Here is a 15,848-nt window from a genome sequence, read left to right as displayed (position 1 = left end):
GACCATTAACCATCATTAGAGAACTGTGAAAATGTGAAAGTATTACAAAACAAATTGTTTAAATATTAACTTCTTTAAAATCTCAGGGGGTACATTAAGTTAATATCAAACCAAATAGGTTTAGCTGACAAAAACATTTAGGAATACCTGCTTTAAACCACAAAAACAATACTAACTGAATATATTACATTGTATCTCTCTATACTTTTTTACAAAGGTGAATTTCTATTACCATAAACAGAAGAAATCTTACCTAATAATAATAATAAAAAAGGATTCCCAATGAAAACGCAGTTTTATTCTTGTGAGAACTTTTAGGTGCCATTATTCTCAGTTTCCCCTGAGCTAATCTGACTTTAGAATTGATGTTTTTAAATGACAATTTTATATTAAATATGTTTTATTATTTGAATACAAATAATAAGACACATAAACAGGGGTGGGGTGGGGAAATAATGGGGTGGGGAAGCCTAGTTTGCTTTCCCAGCCTGGTCAAGCTAGGCCATTTTTGTTTGTTTGTTTGTTTGTTTGTCTTAAAATGTAGTATTTGTGCCCGCCTGCATTACTCATAGCATTTTATCTGAACTTTTCCCATCTTAAAATATCTCTGTTTTCATGAGAAGTGACTGGTTCATAGCTCTTGTTATATAATTACCAACAAAAGCACTTGTTCAGATCTGTTGAAATGCTCGACAAATTGAACTTTCGAATGTTTGGTAAAGACGATTTGCATGAGTCAGTGTGTATATGTTGATCTGTAAATGCCTCATTAGTCAGTCTTTACATTCTTCATAGTTTACCCATCTGGCGGTACCAGGTTTTCTGGTTTAAGCTGATACGACTCTCTCTCAGGCCCACAGGGGAGCAGGTTTCTCTCTTGCTCTCCTGAGCACTTTTACTCTCAAATATGCTGCTAAACATGGAGTAATACAGTCAATCAGTCAGTTGTCTGCCTGCCTTTCCTCTAACATAAAAGCCCAGTCGGCGCACCGCTGGACCCTGTACCAGCCAAATTACTCCGGCGGGAATTACCAGCTCATAAATTCTAATGTGTCAGAGGGGTGGCGGGATTTCAGAAGCTGAATGTTTTCACCATTTTTTACTGGTTCCTGTGTAAGAGCTTGCCATTTTCCAGGCCAGACAAACAGTATCACAAACTGACAAAATGTAATGGTGTTTACACCCAAACACGGCCCAAAATCACAGCAATCTGGGCGGAGGGAGGCGATGGAAGCTGGGAGGCTGAGTGGCTCCCCACCATGCCTTAACAGGTCTCTTCAAAAGCAACATCTGTGATGTGTCAACTCTCAGAGACTCAAATCACCATCCTAAACCATGATAATCCACTTTGTAAATGTGGGGCAAGTTGCAGCCTGCCTTTTTCTATTTCTCTCTCTCTCACTTTCTCTCTGTTTTCTTCACCGTCATAAATGTTTATTCTTCCGGCACCTTGCTGACTCTTTAGTGTGGGAATCTGGTATTTAAATGAGCATCTTCCTGCTGTTTCTGATTATTGAACATACGGTGAAGAACTGAAGTGGATGGATTTAGATGCACATTAGGAAAAGCTGTTCTGTGCTTAATGTGGTTAATGAAATTTCAGCAGAAAGATGTTCAGTGAAAAGAATATTAACATCATTTTCCTTCCAAAGGACTTTGAGATTACATTTACAGCTCTCTCAAATACATTTCAGGCTTTCCTGTAAGGTTTTGCAAAATTACTCCAAACACAATGTGTTGTGAAATATATATATATATACATTGCCGTTTAAAAGTTTAGGGTTGGTAAGATTTTTTATGTTTTGAAAGAGGTCTCTTATGCTTACCGAGGCGAGAAGCAGAAATGGTAATATTGTGAAATATTATTATAATTTAAAATAGCTGATTTCTATTTGAATATGTATTAAAATGTAATTTATTCCTGTGATTGCAAAGCTGAATTTTCAGCAGTCAGGATTCAAGTCTTCAGTCTCACATGATCCTTCAGAAATCATTCTAATAAGATTTTTTGCATGAGAATCATTTCTTCTTAACTATACTGAAAACTGTTAACTATGCTAAATAGTTGTGTAAATAGTGATTTTTTTATTTTTCAGGGTTTTTTATTATTATTATTAATAAAAGTTTTTCTTAAAGAAATCAAACAAACTGATTGATGTGTGTTATAGTTTTTTTTTTTTTTTTTTTTTTTTAAATCATTTATATATCCAGCTTCTCTCATTGGCTAGATTATGAGAGTGATTTTGCCAAGTAAGACATGTTCCTGGATCAGAATCAGAATCAGAATGAGCTTTATTCTGATCAACATTATTGTCCAAAAATATAGACTTAACCCAATCCTTACCCCTAAACCTAACCCACCCATAATTTGTTCCTAAAATCAGTAGGAAATGATAGCTGATTAACAAGGGTGTAAAAGCACCTAACCCTGATCATAAGCCTAAAACAGATATTTCCTGAAAAGTTATCTCTCAATTCTGATTGGTTGATTGGAATGTTGTTCTAGAATCAACAAGGATGTTGATCCAGAAACATGTTGTACTTGGTGATATCACATTCACTGTGACAAGTTATCCCATGAGGAAGATTGAGGTGTCATTACAACAGCTAGCACCAGTCACATGTTTCAATTTGAGAGTGCATTTGGAAAAATACTATGATGCTTGGTGAATATTGAAGGCGTGCTGATGAATTGTTTATGAACAGCAGATGTCTATCATTGAGCCTCAGGTGGGCTGAGAGTGCCAGCTCACTAGGCACCAGTTTGTTTGTTTATTTATTTATTTTTAACTCTGAGGATCTTTGTTTGTTATTCTGTTAACTAGCCTGTTTGCAGATGTCTTGCCTGCTAGTTTTCTCATGTCAGTGCTAACAGAAGGCATTTTATTTTATTTTTCATTTGCCTGATCATGCCAGATGGGCACAGAGAAAAATAAAGACAGCATGGCCGTGACTGGTCTAGTCTATACTGGTTACAGTATATTAACGAATATGATTTTTTATTTATTTATTTAATATTTTTCCTTTATTCAAATAAAAAAATAAATAAATAAATTGACATGTTTGTTTGTGATAATATCTATGATTCAAACTGTCATGATATTTAAAAAAAATGTTTTAATACATTCACACGTGTATTCAAGGTTCAAGGAAAATATTTCATATTTTTATGTGATGATTTTAGAGTTAAGCAATATTTATATACCAACAATAAAAGATTAACCCATACTGTTTCTCTATATTATTATATAAATATCATAATAATATAACAATATAAAACAATGTAATATCATAATATAATACAATAAATTATATTAAAAAATATATATTTATTGATTTTTTTTTTTCATTTAAATTTTCTAATATTCTTTTCATTCATTCTTGTAGTTAATGCTGATGGTCCCATGCACTTCATCACAAAGTAGAACAGTATGATCTTTCTCAATGGGATGGAACATATTGCTTTGGAAAGCTGCAGGCGTAATGATGTAAGATTGGTTTTGATAGGTCATGATGGCGGCACCCAATCCCTCTAACACCTGCCACCTCAGTTTTACAGGTGCCTAAAATCAAACCGGCTTCCTCCAGTGTGAATGTCACTTCACTTTTATTGCATCTCACTACGTCTGAAATCTTCATAAAGCTTTAACAGTCAGTCTCATGTGAATACTCTAATTTCTCTCCCTGCATTAGAGGTGTCAAGGTACTTAGTGTAATTTCACTCTAATCCTCTCTGCTAGCCGCTAACAACAGGTGATATGATTTCCCAGCCGTATTTTTTCCCATTCTTCCCATTTTTTGAACCTCAATAGAATCATTCTTTGGGACGTTTTATGTTTGGATATTCTTTAGCCTATAGCTGAGCGTGGACCGAATATAGTGACGGAATAAAACTGGCAGTGTCTCCGGCGTGAAAAAGGTCACTGCGCGAGAGGAGACATCCGTCTCTCGGTGGTCCCTCATTAAGAAACAGGACAATTAGCCAATTGCCCAATTAATTACAATCCTCTAATCTACAGAAAATGACTGGCTGGAAAGATGCACTGCTGCTTTCCGCTGCTCACAAAGAAAAGCTCCATGGGCGCTCCACAGAAGAGACTTAAAAGCTCTTTAATCAAATTAATCTGAGATAAACAATCATTTACCCCACTATAAAACTGCTACCAGTGAGGATTACAGTGATGTTTAAGAAATGAATTAGCTTGAGTCATTCACGTTCGCCTCTTTCTCTGCTATCGAGAGACTTTCTCATTTCCTCTCTCACTCTCTCGTCCCTCTGTATGCCAGAGCGTTTATATTACAGTTAAATACTCTGCTGATTTGACACCATTTCAACAAACCGTGGACTGAAAACCCATCTCCTAGTAATCCCAGAGGTCACGAGGTCACCCCAGTTGTAATGATAAACAGCGATGCCAAATCATGCCGAGTGAATCTTTGGTGCAGAAATGAAGCATTGCTGAATATGAGTCAGCACAGATGTTTTAGCTTCTTCCTTTGACGCTGTAATTATCCTGGAGAGCCAACACGGCCTCACAATGTTTCATTTATTTTTCGGCCTTTGTGGCAAACTTTCTAAATGATTGTGGTGTTGACATGAAGAATGATCGTTCAGTTCCCAGTCACGGCCAACAACCCCAGGCTCTCACAATCCCCTCTTAGCGGCGTGCTTGCAAACATGCCAAGGTTTATTTTATAAACACGAGAACATGGCAGATAATCGCGCAGTACTTCTCAAAACAGGCCCACAGCGTCATTCCGGCCGGTTTTCGCCCATATGTCCTCATTAGGGTCTCTCGCGCTCCGTTTCCATAGTGCAAACAAGGTGGAAATTCTCCAATGTTTTGCAAGTGTCACATAGCTGGGTGATGAGCCATCAAGCACTGGCTGGCTGGAATATCACTGACCCTCAGTCACCCCTCTTTTTTTTCCCATCCGTGTTTTTCTCTGAAACGTTCTTGATTTGCAAGTAAAATGAGCACAAGAGTCGGCCTTGTAAACTATTCGCAGGTGGTTCGATTTGAAGGGCTGTTTTGATACAATTAGGCAAAAGATAGAGGGAGGGGGGTTCAAAGGGGGTCTCTGACTGTGAGAGTTGGGAAAATATGAGTAATTAATTGTGAGGCTTCAGTTTTGACGGGCCACGAATTAAGCTGTCAGACTGTGAGAATGGAGATTCTTATCCTCATCCAAATGGAGAAATTGCTGGCTGTCACTTGATGAATTGAAAGAGCAAAAGTATACACCTGTATAGTAGAAGGAAAAGAAACATGCCAAAGAAACATGCATCATGTTTCTAGAAATTTGACATCTAAACAATGCAGTATTTTGTTGCATGTTGTGGAATTTCTGAATGCAAGACCTAAAGTAATTCAGTCTTTGTGCAAAAAAAAAAAAATATAAATATATAAATATATATATACACACACACATACAATCCTTTATCATCAACCCTTTACAAATTACTTTTATCAATAGATTTTTTCTTCTTGTGTCAGAGTTTTGATCTTAAATGATAAAAATCCATATTAAAAAATGAATTTTAACAAATAAAAACAAGACTATAATAATCTAGACAAAAACATTATACCATTTCATGTTTTGTGTTAAAATTATTTGTATATATATATTTTTATCACTATTGTCTTTCATTTGTGTCTTTCATTTTCTGTGCCCTAATAATATTTATTCAAAATATTAGTGGCATTAAATGTAAATAACTATTTTTATTGTATGGATTTTTTATTATTCCAATCAAGCCGTAATTCTGTCAAATTATGCAAACATTGTGAAACTATTATTTTCATTGGTGTATTTTGGGATACATATTGGTATCAGTGAAATTAGTCTTTTTTTATTTATTTTTTTTACTTTATTTTATTTTGCATTGTGTTGCAAAGTACAAGTGTTGTACTGTATGTCCACATACAAATTAAATAAACTAGTGACAGCATGAAAAGTGTGTTTAAACTTTTTGTTTTTTGTAAAAGTTGAAGAAACACCTATAAATGTATAAAATGTCCTGCAGCCTTTGGCAGTGGTATTTTCCTTTCCTTGACAGAGAATGTCCATTAGGACTGAAACTCTGCATCAGTTTCAAGTGCTTATCAGCACACACACAGACGTGATATACTGTATATCCTGAAAGAGCAGGAAGGGGCTGAATTGAATGAGAAGGGAGACAGGGATGAGCATAGATACTGAGGGAGAAAGCAGATAGCAAGACAGATGGACAGATGCATAGACGTGGATGAGTTTAAGGCCGGAGTATGGAGTAGCTTTTGACTCACTGGACCAGAACCAAGTGGGGCCGACAGAGCCATCCACAAGAGCACTATTGTTCTCTTTATTAATCGAACTCCACTAGGGCAGGTAACATTCCCCTTATACACACATACACACGCACACATACTTAAACACAGACTGCCAGGAGGCATGAATGGGCTGCTTTTTTAGCTGGCAGCGATTGGCGTTTGAGTTGAGGAGAGGATGTGTTTCTGTTTCATTAGTGAGATGAGCTCAGCGCAGGCTCGGCACCGTGTTCAACAGCAGGTATTAACCTCCAGAGTTTGACCTCTGCTCGGATTCAGCTTCCATTTCGGAATCTTTCCTTCTTTCTCTCTCTCTGGTCTCTTACTTTTTTCTTAGCACATGTCTATTAACAGTCATCTCTTTCTGATTTTGTTTTAGGATGATGGTAATTGGTCATTTCCAGTCATTTCACTGTGCTGTTTTAATCATGGTCTACATCATCTTTTTAAAACACGTCAAGTACTGATTATTTGTTTAAAATGATTCTGTTTCATGATGACAAGAGTTTACAGATGCACAGTGGGATCCAAATATTTGAGACATCTATCTATCTATCTATCTATCTATCTATCTATCTATCTATCTATCTATCTATCTATCTATCTATCTATCTATCTATCTTTCTATCTATCTATCTATCTATCTATCTATCTATCACATATAGCATGAAAAAAAAGATTTAAAACATAATTAATTATGATAATTATTTACTTTACATTTACATTAATTTATTTACATTGTAGATTTTTATGCATTTGGCAGGCGCTTTTATCCAAAGTGACTCACAGTACACATTAATTATTATTAATAATAATAATAATATAAATAATTCATAAAAAATATATATATATTTATGTCAAATTAAAAAAAAAGTACAAATTTCTATTTTATCAAGACGTATTTCGTATTAATTTTACAACTTATCTTTGTTTTAAAATCCTAAAACATTTTATTTAGTTAAATTTCTATGGTATTTAATTTATGCCAACTCATACAATGTTTGTAAATATGTACATTTATTTGCTTTATATATATTCAATATTAACATCTGTGAATATGTGAATATACCTAACTGCAATTTTCAGTGTGCTCTCAGACTTTGACTGCACAGTATAATTCAGTGCAGTTGGTCACAATCTTTACATTTTTGAGCTCTCCGTTTTTACCTATTCCCTATACAGGTGTAAATAAGGACAGTCAAGTGCAGAGATATATTATAACCACCCTCAAGTGCTTCTCTCTCATTCCTTTCAACCATAACAATGTTCTGTTAACTACATTTGTTAACTAAGAGATAGCAAAAACCATGAAATCAACAGCATGAGTGTCTGTGCATAAATTCCCCAAAAGTAACACACACCTCTTCAGGCACAGTAAGGCTGTGAGCATCGAATGCTCATTCATGATAAAGATCTAAATGGCACACTCATTAACCGATCAAAACAAACAAGAGGGGGCAATCTGCATGCTCAGACACATGAAAACAGCACTCTTTATGCACAAGACGCTTTTCTTTTTCCTCTCTCTAAAGATAACATATTTACGTATTTTGTCTATGGAAGAGCTGGGAAATGAGATCCGTAATGCTTAACTGCTAAGATACAGGGGGCAGCATTAAGTTAAAGGTGCTATATCTTCACTGGTCACAAATATTCCTCATAAACAACTGCTTATTTATGTGCATTTATTCCTAGTTTCTTGTTAGGCGTGTTCTGACAGCAACGTGCTGGTCATGACCCCAACCTGAAGCACTAACTAGTACTGTCATCCTTTTTCTGAGAATGCTTGTATGTGTTAATAAGTGTGACATTGTAACATGATGCTGTTCTGCACATGGTCACATAAAGACCTTTCTTTCATTAATAAGAAATGAAATTTCAAGTTTATATTGTTAAATTTGGCCCAAAAATTGTATTGATCCCCATGTGGTTTCAAACATGTAGGACTTTCTATGACTGGAAACCAAGTAAAAATTCAGAAAACTGTGGAAAGAAACATAAGCTTAAAATTTTTTAAAGTAAAAACTTAAAAATATAAGTAGTCCATACAACCTATATGCTTTACTCCAATTCCTCTGAAGCCTTAAAGTAGCTTTTTATGAGAAACAGACTAAAATTAAAGGGATAGTTACCTAAAAAATAAAAATAAATAAATATATAAATAAATGAATGAATGAATGAAAATAAATAATAATGTAAATAATGACATTAAGTAAATTAATGTCATTATTAATTAAGTAAATAATGGGTTAGGGGTTAACAACTCTTATGTTGTTACCAAAGAGTTTTTATGCATAATATTATTGTTTAATATTATTCTGTGATTTATCATTTTATTCAGGGTAAATTACGAAGTGGGTGATGATTTTGATGATGGGCTCTCTTTATGCAGAAATTAGAATGTACAGAGAATAATGCAACACGCAACTGACCAAAAAGAAGGTCAGGGTAGTCAGACCACTTAAACTTTAAAAAGAGCAGCCTAGAGGGTTTTTTTTTTTTTTTGACTCACCAAATTGCACTGGATTGGCATACATATTTCCATGTACATGCACAGCTGCCATGTGTTCTTCAGGTTTTTCTCATCATCATCATCATCATCATCATCATCAAAAAAAAAAAAAAAAAAGTTAGTTAGATTTTTCTGTTATTGTTGTTGCAGTCAAACCCTGAATTAAGCCATTTCTAAACAAGATGTATTATAAAGACGTCTTAGGATATTTCAGACTCACATTAAATCATATTGTAAAGTCAGCACTCTTTTGACACACTGTAAATCTCAAAAATACAACATTCAGGGTTTCCATTACCCTTTTTAATGACAATTTATGTCAATGACATTATTTGATATAAAACTTTTAATTTGTGTAAAAAAAAAACATGCATGCTCTATTGCATAGCTGTATAGATTTACTAGCAAAAGTTTTAGTTTTACACTAAAATCACTGTATTTTTGTAGTTGCTAATTTGCCCGGTGTCACCTGCTGTTAACTAAACAAGCTCTCTCACAACCTGTTCACACTCCCTTTTAACATTTTTTTTTCCCTTCACAGTATAGGAATAGCCTATTTAATATATATTTATTTCTGAAAAAGCTACATTTTAATGAAAAACGCTTTTTGTAACAATAATATTTAAAAAATGCAAAAAATGACAATATGGGTGAACCATAAAATTCCATACAAAAGCCATTATTTAAGGCATGCAGTCATTGTTTAAGCATTTATCTAATTAACTGTACTTTTGTCATTTCACAGCAGCCGTGATTTGTTGTACCAGCAGTATGCATAGTATTTCATGGTTCTGTTATTCTGGACTACTAGAATTATTTTCAGACTAGTTATTTAATTGGCTTGTACTTAGACTGTGCTTCTGAAAATCTAACAAAATGTCTTTGGTATATATATATATAGAATCCACAAAACAGATGCTCATGAATTTAATTACATGTTAATTCACTTAACCAGAGTGCTCCTTGACTCATGAATTCAAGGGTTCATGGATATCAAAACGCTCTGCTTCTCTAAAGCACCATGGATTCTGGGGAAAGGCCTTTTCTGAGTCTGACGCATTAATTAAAAAGCTTGTGGAAAGTGAATGTCTTATTTTCCTGTAATGAGTGTGGCTTTCATCATCCTGTTTTCCCCAACATGACGCTCCAGGCTTAAGTTTGCTTTTTTCAGCCTTACTCGCAGTGCTGACGCTGAGGCGGGCAACAAAGGCCTGTGAGTCACAGCGTGTCAACTCTCTATAGCATACTGTTTTTCCTCACCTCCTTTGAAAACACATTATTAATTGGATTTAGATATTTGCAAAATGATCTATTTAATGGGATTACTAGTACAATAATGATCTTATTTGAGAAGGAAGCCATCCAGGCTTTTGGGGGTGGATTTATAGTGTCTTACCAGTTCTTCGGTAGTTAATGTTATGTTTGGGGCAAAGATAAAGCCCAGTTTGTTGTTTTTCTGTGCATGTGTGAGTGAGAGAGTGAAAGTTTGGATGAGAGATGGGCAACCGAGTGAAAACAGAGCTGGTCTGGTGAGATGTCGGATGAATCCGAGGGGACCTCTTGCTCACTTGCATCCAAGGGGCCCCTCAGACACTCAGCCACTGAGCTCCTGACAAGTTCAAGGTTGGAGAGAGGGAACGAGAGAGGGACAAGTGAAATAAGGGAGAGGGATAGAGTCTCCTGTGGCTACATAATGGCCTTTTCTGGCGTCTTTATCCAGCCTCATATCTGGCTGAAGCTTTAACAGGCCCCATGTCAACTTAAGTGCTGGTATAGGTAATGTTCTTTTCACTATCACTCTCTCTTCCCATCTCTGTAATTTGTTCCCCCTCTCTCGGTTTATCCGGTAATGAATTTTGCAGGGAAAAAAAGTTGATAAAGAATGCAGAAAAAGTCAGACAGAGTTTACATTGTGTTTGAGCACGTGAGAGTGAGGTCTTAAAACAATCTGATGACACATTTAGGCAACTGGAAACTTTCTTCACGGACGTTCTGACCTAGAATTTGTGCGATTTGTCACACACATATGAGTCTACTAATGCTCGAACACACTGCTCACTAATTCCTTCACAGTCCACACCACGTTTACATTAACATTTGAATATGTGTCTTTAATATACATGTATTTTAAAATGCGCTGTAATCTTTCACTTGGTTTATAAGGATGTAGTCAAATGTGATTATGCTAATGACTCATAATTTGCATAAAACGGGAGGATATATTAAACTAGATTAAAAATATTGAATATTTATGGCATTATTTATTGCTGTTAGTCAACAGACATTTGTATGAATCCTCAAGATAAATTCATTGCATTTTAAAATAAGAGCAAATAAGAAATCTATTGTCTTTAAACACATTTTTCATCTGAATGTACCCATTCTGGGAGGTCCAACATTCAATTTGGGACATCTGTGAGTCCAAAACATAAACATAAACACATTCAGTTTTTTTTAGTCTTTGAAGTAATAGTTCGCCTAAGAATGAAAATTTGCTAAATTTACTCGCCCCCCCAGGCCATCCCAGATGTACTGTAGATTTGTTTGTTTCTTCATCTGAACAGATTTGAAGTCATTTAGCATTACCATTACTTGCTCATCATTGAATCCTTTGCAGTGAATTTTGAATGTTTAATGTCTAAGATGGTTTTGAATTCAAACAGTTGCTTCCAGGGAAAGTGCAAGTCCTCACAATATTGTCTTGGCTAAATTAGGAGAGATATATGCACAGATCAAGCACTGTTTACAAGTGAAAACAGTCCAAACCAATAATATATTTTGGTGAATTTTGGTGTGAGAGAACAACAGTGGAGGGACTTTTTGGATTTGTTTCTTACAAACACACAGCTTTTTGCTTCACAAGATGTTAATTGATGGACTGGAGTCATGTTGATTATTGGGATGTTTTTATCAGCAGTTTGGACACTTATTCTGATGGCACCCATTCACTGCAGAGGATCCATTAGTGAGTGATGTGATGTAATGCTACATTTTTCCAAATCTGTTCTGATGAAGAAGCAAACTCATCTACATCTGAGGGTGAGCATATTTTCAGCATTTCTTGGGCAAATATTAATACTTTTTATTGTACTAAAGTGAATCTTTTTAATGTGGCAATGAAAGCTCCAGTCAAAGTCTCATTGTTATATGCAATCAGAAGGCAAACAAGATGTGTTCAGGCACAAGTTCTTAAGTAAAACTTCATAACAGACTTGTTCTTTTATGTCATAGTCACTTTAAATCACTTTTAGGGGTGTTTATAATCTCATTTGAGTCTAAGTGTGATTTGCTGAAGATTTTGTAGACTGGAGGTATGGTAGCTATCTGTACGTGTGTGTGTGCAGTGTGTAACAGGAGTGAGTCATAGGTAATCCTCAGACTTGGTCTTGAGGCCCACATGTGAAGCCATCCATAAAGGGCAGACTCACAGACCGCCATTCAGAACATTAATCTGCAAACAAGTGTTTTTTTGTGTCTCTCTTTTCCAATTTTCATCGCCATCAATTTGGTACACAGATTGAATGTGATTCAGCTCATGCTATCGAGTTCCAGTCTTCTTTTTACAACCACAGATAAACTCCCCCCATCCACACACACACACACGCTGCATCTGTGCACGGATATACACACATCACCTCTCCCCACCTCACCCCTGACCTGCCCTGACTCCAGCCGTGGATTTAAATTGGGTCGGAGGATGAGTAAAACAACAGCATAGATTTATCAAGCTCATAGCTGCACATACATCTACGTGGATAAACATTATCATAATCATATACTTGCATAGAGGGAGATTAAACCATATGCATGAAAAAAATATGTTTACATACTACAAAGACTCGATAAAAAGCACTTCAATGCATTCGCAGGCACACCCCTTACCGATTTGCAGATGCAAGTTCAAGTAAATACAGACAGCAGTATATTGTGTTGTGTTTGATACATTTAAATGAGAAAAGTGCATTAATGCATCAAATCTCATGTCCCTATACACAAACAGGCAATGCCATGCACCTCTATCACAGCTGCTGTGTATTTCATTTCCTTTGAAACAGTCTAATCTAATGAATTAAATAAGCGAAGAGCAAAGCCTCCAGCAAATCACAATTATCAAATTGGCAATATGATTTTTAATATATATATCCCTGCAGTCACATTTAATGGCATTTTTTTGAAAATTAATAGAATCTAAATTAATGTAAATAAGCCTTAGGTGGCAATGGCAGGCATGTTCTTCTCATCATCTTTTTCTTTGAGTGACTCGGGCCAAGACCTACATGTCACTCAAATCAAGTGGCTAATCGAGTGACACACCTTCATTTTTCTCATAGCCATTCCCTTAATCTGCTCATCGCTGGATCATTCCCTCTCACAGCACCTCCACAGCACCTCCGCAGCAATATGTTGCAATATTCCATTTAAATGGATGCATTCATTATTCTATTTAAATTATACTTCACATGTGATTTCTGAAATTCACTTTTTTTATTAATTGGCCAAAATTTGGCCTTGGAAAAGATTTTAATGAGTTTATACATTTATATATATATAAAAGGGCATTTCCCCCCAATCATATAAAAAATCAAAGTCCATTCATGTGAAATAGTTCAATTGAAATAGTACAAGTAGTTTAAATGAATTGTCAGTCTGAAAACTTGGTTATTAATTAAAAAAAATAATATGAAGCAATTGTAAATAATGATTTAAAGGGGTCATATGATGGGATTTCAATTTTTCCTTTCTCTTTAGAGTGTTACAAGCTCTTGGTGCATAAAGTAGATCTGTGAAGTTGCAAAGACTAAAGTCTCAAATCTTTTGTTTGGTCTTCCAAAAGAGGACACAACTAGAAATCAGTGGTTAAGTTGTATTTACAACACCATTCTGAAACAGTTCAACCCAAATATTCAGGTGTGTGCAGCGCATTTATGGAGGACGAGGACTGTGTCCTGTAGGAGTAGCCTACAATGCCGGTGTCTGTTTCTATAAAGTAGGGCAGTTCCAACTTTGTAAGGACGGTCTGGGCTTCTGACTCATAGTCTGTAAGTACGTTTTCATGCTCAAAGAATTTGGCACTGATGATTCAAACGCGAGTTTTGAGCAGTGTTGAGTAGGCTTGCTGTTTCTCTGATCACAAATGCAGACATGGTTTTATGTTTACGCAGCATGACACACAACGCTTAAAAAGACAGTTTATGTCATTATAATCAGTAATTATGTCCCCACTGGATGCAACAAATGCCGCGTTTATAATGGGCTATATTGTTTTGGTCTCGTTAAGCCGGGAGACGGCTTCACAATATGGTAAGGGAATAATCACAACGCACTGGATAGCTGGGTAATCAGCATGCAACTCGCTTTTCAGAACGATGAGCTTTGTAAAAATCTACGCATTTCAGAAAGGCAGGGCATAGAGGAGAAACAATAATGCACATTATGTGGAAAATAATGTGTTTTTTGAACCTTAAAACACATAAAAACATGCATTACACCAAATACATGAAATAGTGTTCTTTTTAACAACGTCATATGACCCTTTAAAACAATGAATTAAATGCTTAAGTATATGGTACATTTTAAATAATTGTCTTTAGATTATATGACTAATATATGACTATATATCTACTGTGTAATATCACAGTAATTTCTGCCCCAAAAGAAGGGTGTTGCATAGCATAGAACAACCATCTTGAGTTTGCCAAAGAACGCTTAAGTAAACAGTAATTAAAAGAACTCTTTTTCTTAATGTGAAGAACGTTTAATAATATAAAGACTCTTTTTCCAGTATAAACAGCCTTTTGTGCATTGGAAAGTTTATATAGATGCTAAAGAGTGTGAAGAGTGTAACCTTGGTTAATTTCTCTGCCTATGTTTAAATATAATAAATGACATTCTAAAATGTTCAAAACATTCACATGCATGAAAAGCAGCATTTCACAGCAGTCACAGCAGGCACTGTGGTTGTCCAACATTGTGGTGTGGTAGTTTTGTCACAGAAAGCTAAGTGCTGTGATTGTCTGCAGAACATTAGCCATGTTTCAGTATCTTTGCCCCCCGAGCATCACAGCAGGTTTGAATATTAGTCTCCTCAACCAGCTTGTATTTCATATTAATAGTCCATCTGACATGCAGAATCCAGAGAAAGCTCTCCATGGGCTGCCTCAGTTCTGTGCTGCACAATAACACTTTGATGCAATGATTAAGACTGTGCTGCATATGACAGGCCGGCCTTCCCTCTCTCATCTCCCTCATGTCTCTCTCTCTCTCTCTCTCTCTCTCTCTCTCTCTCTCTCTCTCTCTCTCTCTCTCTCTCTCTCTCTCCCACTCTCTTTCTCTCTCCTGCTCTCAGAGATTATTAATGTAGTTGTAGATACTGCCGGAGTGAAATAACTTAGACATTAGGATTAATGGGGGCTGGTGAGTGCAAAGGATATTGAAGTGTAGGGATGCACAGCTGGGATGAATAACAGACCCATTCCTGTTTAAGGCATTCTTTGATGAAAGTTTCCGTTAGGCCTTGAAATGCACCTTTAGATTCATAACACACTGTTACTGCAAAAGCATTATGCATCTATTTTCTTGGCAGTGCTGGCTCACGTTGTGAACCAGGTAACATTTTTAGACAAATTGTTCTGGATTATTTTAACATAAAATAATCATGTAATGAACTTTTTTCCTTCAGATTTTTAAAATGTTTTTATTTTATTTATTTATTTTCCAAATTGCATGTAAAATCCACTTGAAAATTATGATTTATTTATTTATTTATTTATTTGTTTGTTTGTTTATTTATTTTTCTGATTAAACCTGGTTTTACAGACAGGGTTTAGGGTTAGGCCATAATTCAATAAAGACATTTAATAAATTTTTATAAAGTGCCTTAGAAAAAAACAGTGTGCATCTTGAAACAAAACAAAAGCACTGATATATTTTAAGATCAGTCAGTGCAGTTTTCTTTCAGCTGAAACAGCTCAGACTTAAATTGGCATAGGTCTTGTCTATGAAACTGGGGGATAATTACAAATTAA

Source organism: Cyprinus carpio, chromosome B13, assembly GCF_018340385.1.
Source record: "Cyprinus carpio isolate SPL01 chromosome B13, ASM1834038v1, whole genome shotgun sequence".
Taxonomy (NCBI): Eukaryota; Metazoa; Chordata; class Actinopteri; order Cypriniformes; family Cyprinidae; genus Cyprinus; species Cyprinus carpio.
Note: the sequence above shows the minus strand (reverse complement) of the source record.